Here is a 16,816-nt window from a genome sequence, read left to right as displayed (position 1 = left end):
CTTCCAAATCACATACACCAATTTATGCTCATTTAAATTATATTCACCATTGACATCCAAAATAGGTGAATGATACAGTGGCAACATTGGCTAGAGTTTGATATTCGGATCAAGACGTTATGATTGTTGTTATTTTTGGCACTAGCATTAATGCATGCTATGTAGAATGTCCATAAGCAATTTAAAAATGTCAAGGAGATCTACCGAAATCTGGAAACATGGTAAAGTGACCCCATCATGAATCTATGTACTATTTTCAGCGTTTGTGTCACACAATAGGCTACACATTGCAAAAATCCAAAGATAAGACTGAATGGTATACGTTCGATATCTACCTTGATTCCATGATTTATAATTTTTTTGTTATATACAAATTATCAACATGGGGTAACTTTTTTTCTCCCCGTGATAGAATATGACAAGGTTTTGATGCTCAAAGTTTAAATCCTGTTCAGGTAAGTCGATTTATTTTTTTTATAGTTTTTTATAGCGTTTAAGAAGTTGAATTTTATGTTATATCCTGAGTCCTGATTCTCCCAGTCACCACTCCCAGATCTTTGAGAAGCTAATCTCTGGAAAGTACTTGGGAGAAATTGTGAAGAGTGTTGGTGAGAATTGCTGAAGAAGCTGCTTTATTTGGAGATACCGTACCACCTAACCTGGGACATCCATTCAAACTAAGGCATGTTTTTTTTCCCATCATTTCAATCCTGGAAGACTAGATTTTTTGTCCTCTAATACCAACACAAAATCCACTAATTCTCGATTGTTCCTACTCCTAACATATGAATAAACTAACGGCTTTATACCTTACAAAATTTGAGTTGTGTTTATGAAATACAACTAGGTAGCACATTGCCATATACTTAATTCTACAAGTTTCTTTTGTGTTGTATTCTACATGCTCTCGACTATTATTATAATTGATGTATCTACATTTTGTATGAAGTTACTCGAAAATTTATTAACTTTCAGCACCAAATGTATATTAAAGACAGGAACCTTGACCATTTAAACTACCATCTGAAGTGATAGATGGGAAAGGATAAATTTCCTTCAATGGTTGTGTGCATGGTTTTGAGTTAGAGACAGGCTGAACATAATTGAAATTTCCTTTCTTTTATTACTTCGAAGAAAGATTGGCAGATGAACACATCCTTGGAATCTTTGCGCAACAATACAGAGTTGTTTAAATGGTGTATTATTTCCTTTACTTTGTTTACGGGGTTGTTCTTGGAGTGGGTTAAATCCCCCAGACATAAAAGATTCCCCAGGAGGTTTCACGCCCCTTTGAAGAGACCACGTTCAAAGCCATGGTGGCTCTGTATTTGGGCATTAAATTAGAAAGGGGTTTTGGCCAAGTTCAGAGACACAATGGCTCTCCATTCGAGCATTAAATTATAAATTTGTTTTGGCTTGCATCAAATACACTCTATCTCAAATTCCCTAACTTCTATACCATAACATGTTATTTCTCTACAAATTATGCCACAATAAAAGCACTAGTATTTTTCAAATTTAATGAAAGATATTACTATGTCTTTGCCAACAAAAAAACAAAAATCTTCCACAAAATATTTTAATGACCAACTTGATTTAAAATGAAGCTCTTCCCTTGACGTGCCCAGCCACAAACAGAAACAACATCGAGAGGCCCTTTCACGAGATGCAGAGTGGTGATGGCCTCACAGTCCATTCTAAACTTTCCCCTTATCATGACAGTAGACCAGCCTCAGGGGCCTGGTCGAGCTAGCTAGAGTCACGACCATGGGAGTCGAAGGACTTGCTAGAGAGAGAGTGACTTATTTCTACTTGCTCAACCCCGTCAGGGTCCAAATCCCTAACATCTCCATCATCTTAGATAGATATAACACAGAGGAAGTGGGCTCAAAACCCTATCATCTACATCATCTTAGTTCGATATAACATAGAGGAAGTGGTGCACCTGCTCCACTTCGCTCGTTAGGATTCAAACCATGAACGGTTGAGAATGGTAGGAATATAAAAGGTTCAGTGGGAGATGCGTGTTTCGGTCACAAAAGATAAATAGATTATTTTTCTCTCCAAGTGGTATATAAATTTAAAGAATTTTGGATTTTTTTCCTCGTTAGAATTTATGTTTTATTTTTTATATATTAAAATATAAAGTTAAAGTTTATTATAATATTTTTAATAGTAAAGAATATATATATATATATATATATATATATATATATATATATATATATATATATATATATATATATATATATATATATATTATTAAAAATAAATTAAGAAAAACTGAAGTTTCTAGTATTTTCCGGAGATATTTTATTATTATTAAAAAGAGAAAAAAAAGAGTTGTAATAAAAATTGAAAGAGTATTAGTTTAAAGATTTAAATGGAAAGTTGTATATTCAATTTATATTTATTTTAAAGTTAGATTTATTAAATATTTAGGGTGATCATATTTGTAAAGGTATAAATTATTTTTTGAGTGTAAAATTTGAGAAAATATTTTAACTAGAGATTTATTCTTTTGGAGGTTTCATATATGTAAAATTAAAATGGATCTAAGTTAATTTCTATCAAACCATCTAAGATCAATTTTAGCTATAAATATAACAAGTTTAAAAAAAAATCAAATTAGTAAAGATGTAAACCTCCTCTTCTTGAGTATATAACTTAAGAAATGTTTACACATGTATAAATTTGATACCTTTTTTTTGAATATATAACTTGGGAAATGTTTACACATGCATAAATTTGACCCCTCAACACTTTGTCAATTTATAGTTAAGATAGATATATGGTAAATCTTTGTAATATTATTTATATTACATATAAGTTTAACATCTTAATATATAAAAATATATATTCTTTAATTTTATTAAAACATTTATAATACACACTATATATATATATATATATAGATATATATATATATATATATATATATATATATATATATATATATATATATATATATATATATATATATATATATATATATAGACATATATATAATAAAAATGTTATTTTATTTGATATATTTTATAGCTTATTTTAGTTATTTTTTTAATGTGAATTGCACAACAAAAATTATGTATACAAACTCTATGGTGAATATATGTCGACGGCCCATTGTGTTGACTTGGAGGAACTGCACAGTTGGTATCGAACACATTGCAAAAAGGCTAGACCGATTTTTAGTTCATCCAAGTTTCCTTGACAGGATGGGGTACATGCATTCTTGGGTCTCTCTCACATCCCTCTTTAACCATGCTCTGATCATTTTACAATGGAAGGGAGATAGGATGTAGAAAGGATTTATCTTCAAGTTCAACAAAACCTAATTGGCTAATGAGGATTTTTGCAAGATAGTTTGTGAATCATTCTCTCAGTTATCTATGCATGATGGGTTATCTTCGATTGATGCATTTTCCTTGAATCTTGACATCCTCAATTGGGTGGTAAAGAGATGGCAGTGAGAAAAAATGGTTTCATGTCAAAAAGAGTTGGAGGAGATAGAGGCAAAGATGGTTCACATAAATTACTTTATTCGATGTCAGATTTATTTCAATGGCACAAATTAATGATTTACAGAAGTTAGAGGCTCATAAATGATACATCCTTAGACTACAAGAGGAGACATGGTGATGAAAAGTCCATGTTATATGGCTAAAGTCAGGGGAAAAAAACACATGTTTTTTCTAGAGGTATGCTACGATGTGTAGGGACAAAAACACTATTGGGGAGGTTGTATCAGTTTGGGACATTGTCTGCATTTGAAATCCATCAAGAATTAGAACTCTTGATCATCCAAGGGAAGAACAATCATATATATTTTGTATGGTTGGCTTGATGAAGGTTCTTCCACATATCCATTTCACTATGAGGATCCATTCGAGCATGTTTTACATGTAATTGGAGGAATGGTTACATGTATTACATTTTCTTTTTTCATGAAATTAATCGATATCCTTGTTCTTAGGTTAAAACTAGGGCTTAAGACCATGTGGATGAAAGATCTGAGCAAAAAAGGAGCTTTACAAGATGAACACCTAACTTGAGATCATGCCATGTAGCACTGAGTTACACATGGGTTTGGTCAAAGGACCACTTGAGTCTTGAGGTTAGACACCCTCTTGAAGGAGGTCGTTGGCAAATGTTGCAGGTAAGAAGGGGTGAAAAATAACCGTAATGGAAGAGATTCCTTATATTTAAAGGTGTGTTTCCCACTCAAGTAGAAATTATTGGGGGTAACGACACAATTTCACATATTTTGAGGCATACTTCACTTTTCGATGTATTTGGGGTTAAGTACATCACCAAAATTCAACCCTAGGTGACTATTATCCATATGATATTAGTTAAATATATAAATTTCTAAATTTAATATAATGTAGAAATTACTTTTAGATCATAGCATCAATCACACATAATTGAAAATTTGAGCACTGGAGAAATAAAAGAGTTTTGTACATACATAAGTAATTTCTTTTCAAAATCAACTTTACATACCTCAAGGAAACCTCTATAATCTACTAAAATAAAAATTGCATGGTGATCATGATCATCTCAAAATGAGGTATATGATCTACACAAAACTGAAAGGAAGAAGTTGTACAACTGTTGTATTGCTCCATATGGCCATACATAGTCATATGATTTTACTTATTCTCTGTACAGTTTCCTTTCAACCTATTGAAAACTTGTAAGTTCATCCTTATTGTGCATTTATTTCTCTCAACTGTTTAATGTGGGAAATACCTCTCTATCTTGTCGTATTTATGATTTTCTAAAACATCTACAATTTCTTCCTTCCACTACATTTCTCAATGTACATATGGTTTCTTTCTTCATATGTGGATGAAATTTTGCATGAGGAGATATCATGTGGTTGTTGACATAACCAAACCCTTAGATGAATATTAAATCCATTCCTTCAGGATTTCATTAAATATAAGTGGAAAGTGGAAATATGGAGCCATTTTATTCATTCAAAAGGCAAAAGGAATTGCTCCACTTGAGGAGGATTAGGCCTTGAAAATAACCATGAAGAAAATGGCACAAGGCCACCAATAGAGCCACCATAGAATAAGTCAAAGAAAATTTAATAGGAACCAAAATGATTGTTAATCCCCAACCATCGCCACCCCAATGGAAGCCAACAACATGCACTAGTAGATAAGCAGAGAAAAAGGACCACAGGGCCCATGGCATCCTGACATCCTTGAAACCACAGAACCTCATTCTAGATTGTATAAATCATATTATGCCCCCAGCACTAGCTAACCAACATGAAAACCCATTGAGAATAAAACGTTGTTGACAATGATGTAGAAAGGAACAAATATATTTTTAGTGTCCCCTTTTTGTGTATAGCTCCCACAAAAGAAGAGGATTCTAACCTACTCTTCCTCAACAAAGAATAACTTTCATTGTCCTCGTAGCCACCAAAATGCACCTTGCAACCTTTGGCATATTCACCATGCCAAAACCTAAAACTTAATCCACCTCCTCTAACCACATTGTTTTGGAAAACGCCTCATCATGCCACCATTTTTATAAACTATCAAAGCCTAGAAACCCTTGACCCTCGTTGAAAAACTTTGCAAACTTGTCTACATTCACATATGATTTGAAACACTATAAAAGGGTATTTGTAGCATATAATCTTCTCCCTCATGTGTCCATTTTAACTTGTAACATCCTTTCAAGTGGCAAGATAAAAAACCGTCAATGTGTTCAAGGTTTATATTACCATTTTCTTTTTATTACTAAACTGTCAATACTACTCCATTCCTATTTTAGTGGATATCCCTTAGTTTTACCAAATACTTATTTTAATACCTCCAAAACCTATAACCCTCTACCCAAAATCTCCATCCCCAATATCTATAATATGTTGGCTATATTTTTCACAATTTTAAAACCCCCTTTATGAATGAACATGATAATTAATAAAGTGAAGCCCCTATGGCAAGTCATCCCTTGAAGCGATGATTCCATTTCGGCTTTTGGTAATGGTCAATCCCATATCTTCTGATGATTTGTCACATTATACCCATCCCTCTATGGACTGCAAGAATGACTTCGGCTATGAGGCTCTTTTCGCTCAAACTTAGCCTGTAGTTGAGTCCTACCCTCTTTCCAATAAGTCATCCTATGTAACTGGGTTGTCATTTTGGCCTTGGATATGGTCTCATCCCCTAAATTATTTTCCCCTAATAAGGAATAAGAGGCTATTTTTTCCTCATCTGATAATCTAACTCCCCTCTCTATTAAAATATCCATTTTCCATAATCCTCTAGATTTTGGAGGTCAATCATATAAAAATGTGTCACATAGGAAGAAGAAACCCCCTAAATATAAAAAGGTTTCATCCAGTAACAAGATCGAATTCGGTTATGCCGATGAGTCTAGATCTCCCAATAACTAGTTTGATATTGATTCTGATTTTACTGTTGGTAATGTCTAGATTTCCTATTTTGATAGAGTCTTGGTCCTTAGAGGGGATGTAACCATGCATGTGGTGCCTCCATGATTATTATTTCTATTAACATCCAGGGTTTTGGAGCTACCCCAAAATTAATCTCCCTCAGAGGTATTGTTCAGGTTCATAAACCCTCTCTAATCCTTTTCCAAGACATGGTGGTTTGCAAAGATAATGTGTGGGAGGAAATGTTGTTTATGTGCCCTACATGACATGTAGTTGCAACTAATGCTATTGGATTATCTGGTGGTCCCCAAGTTAAGTGGGATCCAAAAATTATTGAGATGCAGGCATTTATGTCATGTGTGGGGATTATCATGACCGAACACATGATGGGAAATTGTCAATGGGTCTGAATTGTCAATTCATATGCTCCATATGTGGGGCATAGACTATTTTGGGACCAGGTTCCACAATCTAGAATCCTTTGATTAAGTTCCCTGATCATTGCGGGGGATCTTAATTTTTCGATGGGGAGGGAAAAGATTTGGGGACAGAAGTCTAGAATTGATAGTATGGTTACTTATTTCAGAGGTTTGATGGAGGAATTTTCCCTTTTGGATGTGATGCCAAATCCTCTTGGCCCCAATTAGAGGAATGGGAGAACTAGTGAGGAGGATATCTAAAAATGAATGGACAAGTTTCTGGTTAATCAAACTATGGTTAATCATTTGACATATCTAAGATCTTATATTATTCAAACATTTATCTCTGATCACTTGCCCATTATGCAACATGGCACGAAGGGGAACAAAAGAAATCATAACCCTTCAAATTCAATTGAAATCACTTAAAATGGATGAATTTTGGGATCTGGTCTAAAATATTTGGTCTTGTACATTGCCTCCTCGTCCACAGAATCACATGAAATCCATATGTCGAAAGCTTAGAGAGTTGAAAAGTGTATCTTGGGAATGGATTAGGGGGATGAACGAGGGAAAAACTAAAGCTCTTAGGGAGATTGACATTTTCCTATGTTATTTCAATGATCCTCAGGACCCATTATTCTTCTTAAAGGAATACAAATGCAATATCATTGAATTGGAGTGTAAGAGAAGGGACATTCTCTGTTCATGGGAAGAAGACATCCACATGAAGAGAAGGGTGACATGGATAAAATATGGAGATAAAAATACCAGATATTTCCACACACATTTCAATGCCAGGAAACAAATCAATTCCATAAGGAGGATAAGAGATGACGCCAGAAACATATTTAGTTCATAGAGATCTATTGAATAGGTGATGGTCACACATTTCAGAGGCCAATTCTCGGCACAAGAGACATATTTCTGGTCGCAAATGAATTTCATCGAAGAAGTTCCAAACATGTTCACATTGGAGGATAATGACATATTGGGACAACCAATCACAAGGGAGGAATTGACAAAGATATTGAAGGAATGTGAAAAGGAGAAAAGTTTGGGCCTGGATGGGTGGGGGGTTGAACTTTTTATTCACTTCATTGATTTGATGATCCCATATTTGTTGGCAATAGCTGAAGAATCTAGGATTCATGGGTTCATCTCGGGGGCCATAAATGCAACTTTCATAGCATTAATCCCCAAAAGGGTGGAACCAAGAACCTTTTCATATTATCATCCTATATCTCCCTCCATCTCAATATAAGAAATGATATCAAAATTGATTGTAGCTAGGTTGAAGGCGGTATTGTTGAAGCATATTACAGAGGAACAACTGGTAGACAAATACACGATGTAGTTTGTATTTCCCAGGAGATGATGCACTCTATTAAATCACGAACACACATATCTTGCCTTTTGAAGGTAGACTTGAGAAAGGCATATGATTACATTGACTAAGAATTCCTCTTCTTAGTATTGTTAAAATATGGTATGTCTCTATTTAACATTAAATGGATTTTTGCATGTTACAAAACTACGAATTTTGTTGCCAATATTAATGGCTTGCCTTCATAGTTTTTCAATGCATATAGAGGAATTAGGTATTCCATGTATCCATTGCTCTTTCTCTTATTTATTGATTGTTCCAGTAGAAAAATGAGGATGTCAAAGGATAATGGAATTATTAAAGGGATCTGAGTAACCAGAAATATTTCCATCTATCATTAAATGTTCATAGATGATATGTTACTCTGTGGGGAATCCCGATTTGGGGAGTGGAGAACCATTATAGACCTCATTAAATCATTTGGATTTGTGTCTAGTTTGTGTATGAATGATGGCAAATTGTTCTTCTTACACAATGATAGTGAGGAGAATGTAACAAAGGACATATGTGATCTGTTTGGGGTAGCATCATCAATATTCGATGATGGTTTCACCTACCTTGGGTTTAAGATGAAACTGAAAGGATACTATAACCAGGATTGGGCATGGTTAATCGAAAGATTTAAAAAAAAATGGATATTTGGAAGTAAAAATGGTTGACGATGAGAGGAAGGATGGTAATGATGAAATTAGTGCTACAAAACATTTCAATATATTGGATGCACCTTTATTTAATGCCAAGGGAGATCATCCATAAGATAGAAGCTAACATGAGCCGCTTCTTATGGACTGGAACACAATTACATGACAAAATTCATATGGTATGACGATCAGCACTTACAAGGCCAGTGGACAAAGGAGGTTTGTGTTTCATAGATACATACACTTTTAACAAGGCTTTGATTATAAAAAACATGTGGAGGGAAGTGTCGGGAAATTATGTGTGGTCTCATATCATTAAGGAAAAATATATGTTTTGTCAAACTTTCTACTCGTGGATCAGTAGCGGTGCCAAGAAGAAATTTGTTATACCACACATATTGTGAAGTATGATACACAATCTGTTGAGAAATCTAGGTCATAATAGTTAGGTCATTTCTCTTATAGTGATAATTGATTATGAATTCTTTCTACTCATTTATATTATGATATTCTCTTTAGTTGGATTATTATAGTGTTCTTCATCAAACAAATACCAAATAATAAACAATAAAGAGACAAGAGACAAAGAATATATGCAATCAACTAGGGCCCAAACCTCTCCCACTTCAAAGAAAAACAAAAACGAATTCCTATTCTTATATAGACATCAATTGACGAATACCAAGACCATGACCCTTGACCTGTTTGACATCTCCAAGAACAAGACACCAAGCTTCTTATTTTGACCTTTATTTCTTAATAGATTTAAAGATAGTCAACTACATGGTTCTTCTTTCTGCCCCTACTGCTTTTTCTATGCTTCCGACTTGCAGCTTCCCTTCCCTAATTTAAAAACCCTATTACATGTAGATGACCTTCTCTTGTACCTTGACCTCCTTAGCTTTAGGTGGAGGCATCCTCCTTGACAACTCGACTTGAGAAACTAAGTTTTCTCCTTGACTTGACGTTCAAAAGGGAATGTAGTACTTCAAATTATTCTGCAATAGATATCGTATATACCTCACACTTGTGGAGTGATTCAGCCCAAAATAGATCCATAAACAAAGCTAAGTACATCACTCTTCCTTTCCTTTTATTCGTTGGTTATGAGGCTCATTTCCTAGTGATTCTCACACTCCTTATTGCATAATTCACATTGACTAAAACTATAACATTGAAATGAAGTTGAGTTGCCCTATTTATAGTGGTTTCCCATGTAAATTAGTTGACTTGAGTTTTGTGTGATCGGACATGTCCTTTGGTGAAGCTTCATAATTTCATTTAAGGCCAACTTGAAGGATATGTTTGAGCTTGATCTTAAAGGGTCTGTTTGAATGACTCACATATATTTGTAACATGCCGAAGAAGGGTCTTCCATACATAACATTGACTCAGTAGACTATTATGACTTGATGACAAACCTAAAGACTCACAATGGGATCCTTAACTAAAATAAAATTCCTTGTTCATGAAACCCATGATTCAAGGATTACCAAAATAATTTTATTTTCTTCTTTACATCAATTACATAAAATCATATTTACACATGTCATTATGAAGACCAAACCTAGTTACACTCTTCAACGCACTCTACATAGGATGTTGGGGTTTTCCCGTTGGGGGACTGGAGATGGATCTAAGATTAAGATTGGATTGGATTCCATCATGGGGAAGGATGGAAATAATTCATCATCCTTTCACCTATTCTAAATCCTTCACAAAATGGACATTATACACTTGCAACAAGTATATCTATCGGGGAATCAAAACAGTGATCAACAGAGTTCGAGAAGGGCCGAAGATCTTGCTATACTAGAGACATATGATGAGGAATAGGGGTCATACATAGCACAACTTTGATCTTTTGGCATCATTCTTGGTGATAAGCAAGACCATATGATATGGAGGAGGGGGCATGAAAAAGAACAAGTTGATGGTGGAAGACATCTACGTGAAGTTGTGAAGACCTAGGAGGATCAATGACTATAATAATCATCTAGAAGATGCATGGAGGTGGAATATCCCCAACAAATTAAATTTTTTAACTGGGTGGTAGCACATGATCATATATTAACATGGAAAAATTTACAAAAGTGTCAGTTCATTGGTCCTAGAATATGCCCTCTATGCATGGCGGTGGGTGGGGGGGAGATACAGATCATGTGTTAATCAAATGTTCATATGAGAGGTTGATTTGGGATGTGGTTATGGAGGAAATGAATCTTCCTTTCATTGGCACTAATAAACCCTTGTTCATATGTCTTCCATCATGGTTCACTTCACAGGAAGCACAGGTCCCTTCCATTATATATCATATGTATTATAGGGTGAAGTAGGAATGCTAGCCTTTTTATCAGAAAACTGCGATTGTTAAAGAAGTCATTATCAAGACACTTGTTTTTTTCAACGATATCAAGTCAGTAATCAAGTCTAAGAGAAACAGGAAATGAAAATTAATTGATATTTGGAAAGAATATCTTGTTGGGTCTTTTTACGAAGCCAACAATATAACGAAATGCAGATGTGGTGCAGTCATAGTTACTAATTTTGGTAATTTCTTCCACTTCCGGTGGGAGGGCAGAATGGGATCCAAAAAAAAAACTGAGATTACAACATTATGGGGATTCCTTATGGTAGAAAAATGGCTAAGGTTAGACAAAATTTAATTATATGGAGATGCAAAAGGAATCACTAACTGGCTAAACGAAGATACTAATTTCAATTCCCCCATATTGTAAATTAGATGATGAGGATTAAGAACGTGGTAAGGACTTTTAATCATATACATTTCCAACATATAGACAGATAATAGAATTGGACAATGGACCTCCTATCTAAAATAGGTATTTCAAAGGAAACAGGTAAACAAAAATCTCATTCTTCAAGAAGGGTATCATGGTCAATACAGGCAACAACATCTACTCTTAGGAGGCATTTTAACACATACCTGATTTTCATGGAATTTTTGTATCTTTAGATCATGAATGTCTTCATTTATGAAAATGTAATGGTTATAAGCTAAAGTTTGATGTTAAGAAAGATACTTTTGGTAGAACTAGAAAATAGAGATGTATGGGCATATGAATGATAAGAGAAGTATGAAAAGATAATATAATGAACAAAATCTGAATTGTGTACTATCCTTATATTTTAATACAAATATAGATTTTTTTTTCTTTTTGTAAAAAAAAAAAAGGTAGCGTTCAAACTAAATGGAACAGTCCAAAAACACATATTAAAACACAATTTATGGAGACCCTGAAAAGTACTTCAACTATGTTACTTCCTATCCACGCTTAGTAAAAGTGCCTCCACTGCTCCGCTCACGAAGCACACCTATGTTGCGAGCCTCCATCGCCCTAAATCCCATTAGCTTTTTTCGGCCTCCACTTCTCTGCTTCCTGAAGAACCCATTAACAAAGTAAATATAGACTCCTAATCCCTTACCTTTACCTTCTTTACTAACATCTTGTATTGAAAATTTTAGGACATTAAATTTTAAGACAAAATATTTCTTTTGTCTTAAAAGCCACCTCCGTGTAGTAGTGCCGAATGCAACAAAATGCAAGTAGTATCTAATCGTATCAACAGAGATCGAAGGGACGTAAGATGAATTGATTTCCAAGAAATCTTGCTAGGAAAAGTTGTCACATTCTTCAGAGTCGGCTACCCCCACAGAACAAAGAGCCCCACAAATTGTTAGATTTATATAAGATAACATCAATAGTAAGTGAAATAGCAACCTCGATATAGGTGTGAGATAGTAGTAGCATGCAAGTTGGCGGACTTATGTCTTAATTCATAATTATTTTAAATGAGTTTCATCTTATGTGGTCATTGTCATAAATATAAAGTTGTCTTAAAATATTTTTGTCTTAAACTAATATTGTCTTAAGCATAAAGTTTTGTCCTAAAATAATTGTGTTAAAATATTTTTGTCTTAAACTAATTTTGTCTTAAGAATAAAGTTTTGTCTTAAAATAATTGTGTTAAACTATTTTTCTCTTAAAATATTTTTGTATCAAATTGTTTTTGTCTTAAATATAAAGATTTGTCTTAAAATATTTTTTTCTTAAACTGCTTTTGTCTTAAATATAAAGTTTTTTCATCAAATATGTCTGTCTCAAACTATTTTGAATCAAATTTAATGTTTTGCCTTAAATTGTTTTTTTCTTAAATATAAAGTTTTGTCTTAAAACATATTTGTCTCAAATTGTTTTTGTCTTAAATTTTATAATTTAATGTAAAATAACTAAAACAAAAAGTGACTTTTTAAGAAAAAAGATTTATTTTGTCTTAAAAGAATGTCTTAAAAGTGGCCTTGGTGTAGTAGTGACATTTCATCTCACTACTTGATCTATGACTATGATTTATGATAGTTCAAAGGTTATTCTATAATGTGAATGAAATTGGAATGATTTGGAATGTCACATAATCACTCTTTCTGGTAACATGGTGGCTGAGGAAATCGAAAGGCTTTAACCATTTTGTGACAGTGTGCCTCTCTTATTGCATGTTACATTATATCAATTTTAAATGTTCTGTGATGGCTCTTTCCACTCAAAATGGAATAGTTGAGGAAATGTTTTGTGAATCATGCATTTCCACCAAGCTATTGATAGTGTGTGTTTCGACCAAGTTGTTTGGAAGATTAGTAATGTGGCCCATGTAAAGGAAGTTTAAAATATTGTGAAATTGGCAACCTCATGAAGTTAAATTTGACCAATGTCATGCTGAAATTGCATCTTTTTCCATCTTCACTCTCGCATAATTGGTTTATCACCCTCGGTGCTGTATTTCTCAGCTCCTTGTGTATTTTCTTGATAGGCACTATTTGCATTGGTTGGTGTGTGTTGCTCGAGTCAGATCAACTCGCTCTGTGTTGCTTAGTTCTCTCTATGTTGTCAAAATTAGTAAGGTAGCATGCTCAAAGTTTGATTTATTTTTTATAGAAAATGCATGAAGGTGTTTATGACCTCTCTCTCTCTCTCTCTCTCTCTCTCTCTCTCTCTCTATATCTCTCTCTCTCTCTCTCTCTCTCTCTCTCGATCGATATATATATATATATATATATATATATATATATATATATATATATATATATATATATATATATATATATATATATATATATATATATATATATATGATTGAAAAGCAAGAAAAAGTGAACAATTTTAGAAATCTTATTTTAATGTACCCTGTACTATCATAAACCATAATTAAGATGTCCTTAGTATAATAATAACGTCATGAGAATGTGCAAATATCCCTAGTCTTGGGAAATCCAAATTATCCAATTTATAAATTAGTACAACTTCACACCTCAGAATCCTTGCTGAATAGTTCTCTCTATATCACAAGAAGAACTAAGACATGAGAACATACAAAAATGTAGAATAGTCTTGCACGAATACAATTTTGTTATTGAAGGAACACATTGTGCCCAAAGTTTGATATTTTCTTGCATTTAAACTCTTATCACACTTGGGGCCGTCGGTTCCTAGCTTTCCAATGGCAAATCTTGAAACCCTAAAATATTATTATTATTTTCATGATTGAATAATCCCTTCAATGAAAGAAGAAGATTGGGTAGTCGACGACAATCTTTTGATTAAAAGAAGAAAGAAGATCTGTCAACATACAAAAAATTCCAATACTCTTACAAAACTACAATTTTATTGTTAAACCAACCCAATGCCTAGAGTTCGAGATTTTCTCTCATTTCAACTCCTGTCGCACTAGGGTTTGGTAATTCCCATATTTTCAATGGAAAATATTGAAAATCTAAAATCTTGGTTCTATTTTCATGATTGAATAATTTCTTCAATTGAAGTGATGAGTATTGCTGATAATTTCCACCTCGATGTGAAGTTGTCTATTATCTTATTGGGAAATTCTCCCTAGAAAATTGTTCCAAACCTGCATGAACCCAACCTTTCCATGAAATTCATTGTTGACTGTTTAACTTCACTATAGAAAAATTTAACCGAAGTTGATGCAGGAGCATCCAACTGAAAGCCAACAGGTGGAATAGACTTATTTTGGAAGAAGAAATTTTTGAATTTTATTTCATTTTGTTTTAAATTAAATTTGGGCTAACACAACAACTGTAATTTGGAATTAAAAGAACATTTAGATTAGGATTAGTTAAATATTAGAAATTTGTTTCAAGAAACTATTCAGTAACTAAAAGGTAGTTTCTCAACCATGTGGAAATCATGGAGAGGCATAAAAGCCAAACCAGACCCACATTGTGACGGTCTGCCATTGTACGAAAGAAGAATAACCAGAAATAATTGACTTGATAAACTCTGTGTGTGTAGTATTTTATTATCATAAATTTCCTGTAATCATATCTGATATTCTTATCTTAAAATTAGATAGAATTTTAACCACAGTCTGAGCTCTGGTTAATTAACAAACCAACAGCACAGAAATGAGGACAATTAATCAAAACGCACCTGAAACGACAAGGAGGAAAAACAAGTCATATTTTATTCGAGTTGAACCAGGAAAAAACAACGTGCTTCAAAACAAGCCTACAACAAAAACAACTGAACGAAAACAACACTACAAAGGAGAAATCACAGGTACACTTTTTTTTACAAATTCTTTGGAAAACAGAATTTAAGTCAATTTTGTTTCAGAGAATACAAAATATACATTGAATAAGTTCCAAATAGTATGGAACAACAAACCCAACAAGGGTTATAAAACAAATGTATACATATTATCAAACGACCAGGGTTCCACCCTGCTCTTAAGTCTCAAATGCATTCAAACAATGCAGAACAAATACAAACCACTCAAGAATTATAGTATGGTGAAACCCTCTTGGGGTTTTAAACTCTAACAAGATTGAGACTACCAACTACAAAGGGAGAAACCCTACCCTTTTTATATAAGGGAGTCTTGACTTTCGAAGATGGCCAGGAGCCACCCAGGTTCCAAACCTGCAACCACAACAAAGAACCCAAGTTAGAAAACCACGACAGAGTTCGGCTGATGAACATAACTAAAAAGGGAGTAAGCAAAGGGTTTCATTGACATTTAGTTGGAGGAACAATTCATCGAGCCAGAAGGCAAGAAGAAAGAGTAGGCGCGAACATGACTTTATCATAGTCAGGTTACCAAACGGTTCAACTTGCTCACAGAGGAGCCAAAAGATTAGTAAAACAAATACAAGACCTAAAAGAAAGAATTAAAACAAGAACATACTTGTGCATGAAGAATCCATCTAGCCCAGAAGCGAAGCGAAAGACTATTGACAAGTAGAAAACCATTATAACAATTACTTACAGGATTGAGAAAATCTAAGCGAAGGTCGAAGGATAAATATACAAAAGAAGAATTTACCAAACAAGTGCGTCTCTTGAAGACATAGAACTCACAATAGAAGGATTCGAAACCATTTCACACAGACAAGGACCTTCACAAGTCACCGGTGGTCACAGGGTCGAAACCCTTACCCTCTCTTCCGCTCAGGGCTTGCGACAGTAAGCCAGAGTGAAAAATAAGCTAATGGATGAAAATACAAGTGACTTTTAATCAAAGTGACAAGCCCTTGGACTCAACTTAAGAACGCATGAGAGAGACCGCCCAGGGAGGCATGTGGGTAGGTGGAGTTAAATTCAAAATTAATTATAAGGTTATTAATATACCAAATCGATCATATTACAATTATTAACATCGAAGTGTGCATCCACAAGATCACCCCCACCAATTTTTGGTATCAGAGGAAGTTTTTCTTCTCAGTGAAGATGGATGTAGGAAGAAGAGTTTGAGGCAAATCAATTAGAGGAGTAGTAGATGAAGGGCTACGAGAAGAGACCAGAACTTTGTCTGCACATTTGGCAGCAGTGGAAGCAGGAAGGTGAAGAGATCCTGAAGGTGGAGATGACAGTGAGGAAGAAAACGCAGTGACGACAGATGGGTCAGA

The sequence above is a fragment of the Pinus tabuliformis genome, chromosome 4_2 (assembly GCF_031772625.1).
Source record: "Pinus tabuliformis cultivar Carrire ecotype Pingquan chromosome 4_2, CPIR1, whole genome shotgun sequence".
In the NCBI taxonomy this organism is placed as follows: Eukaryota; Viridiplantae; Streptophyta; class Pinopsida; order Pinales; family Pinaceae; genus Pinus; species Pinus tabuliformis.
This window is presented reverse-complemented; position numbering follows the sequence as displayed.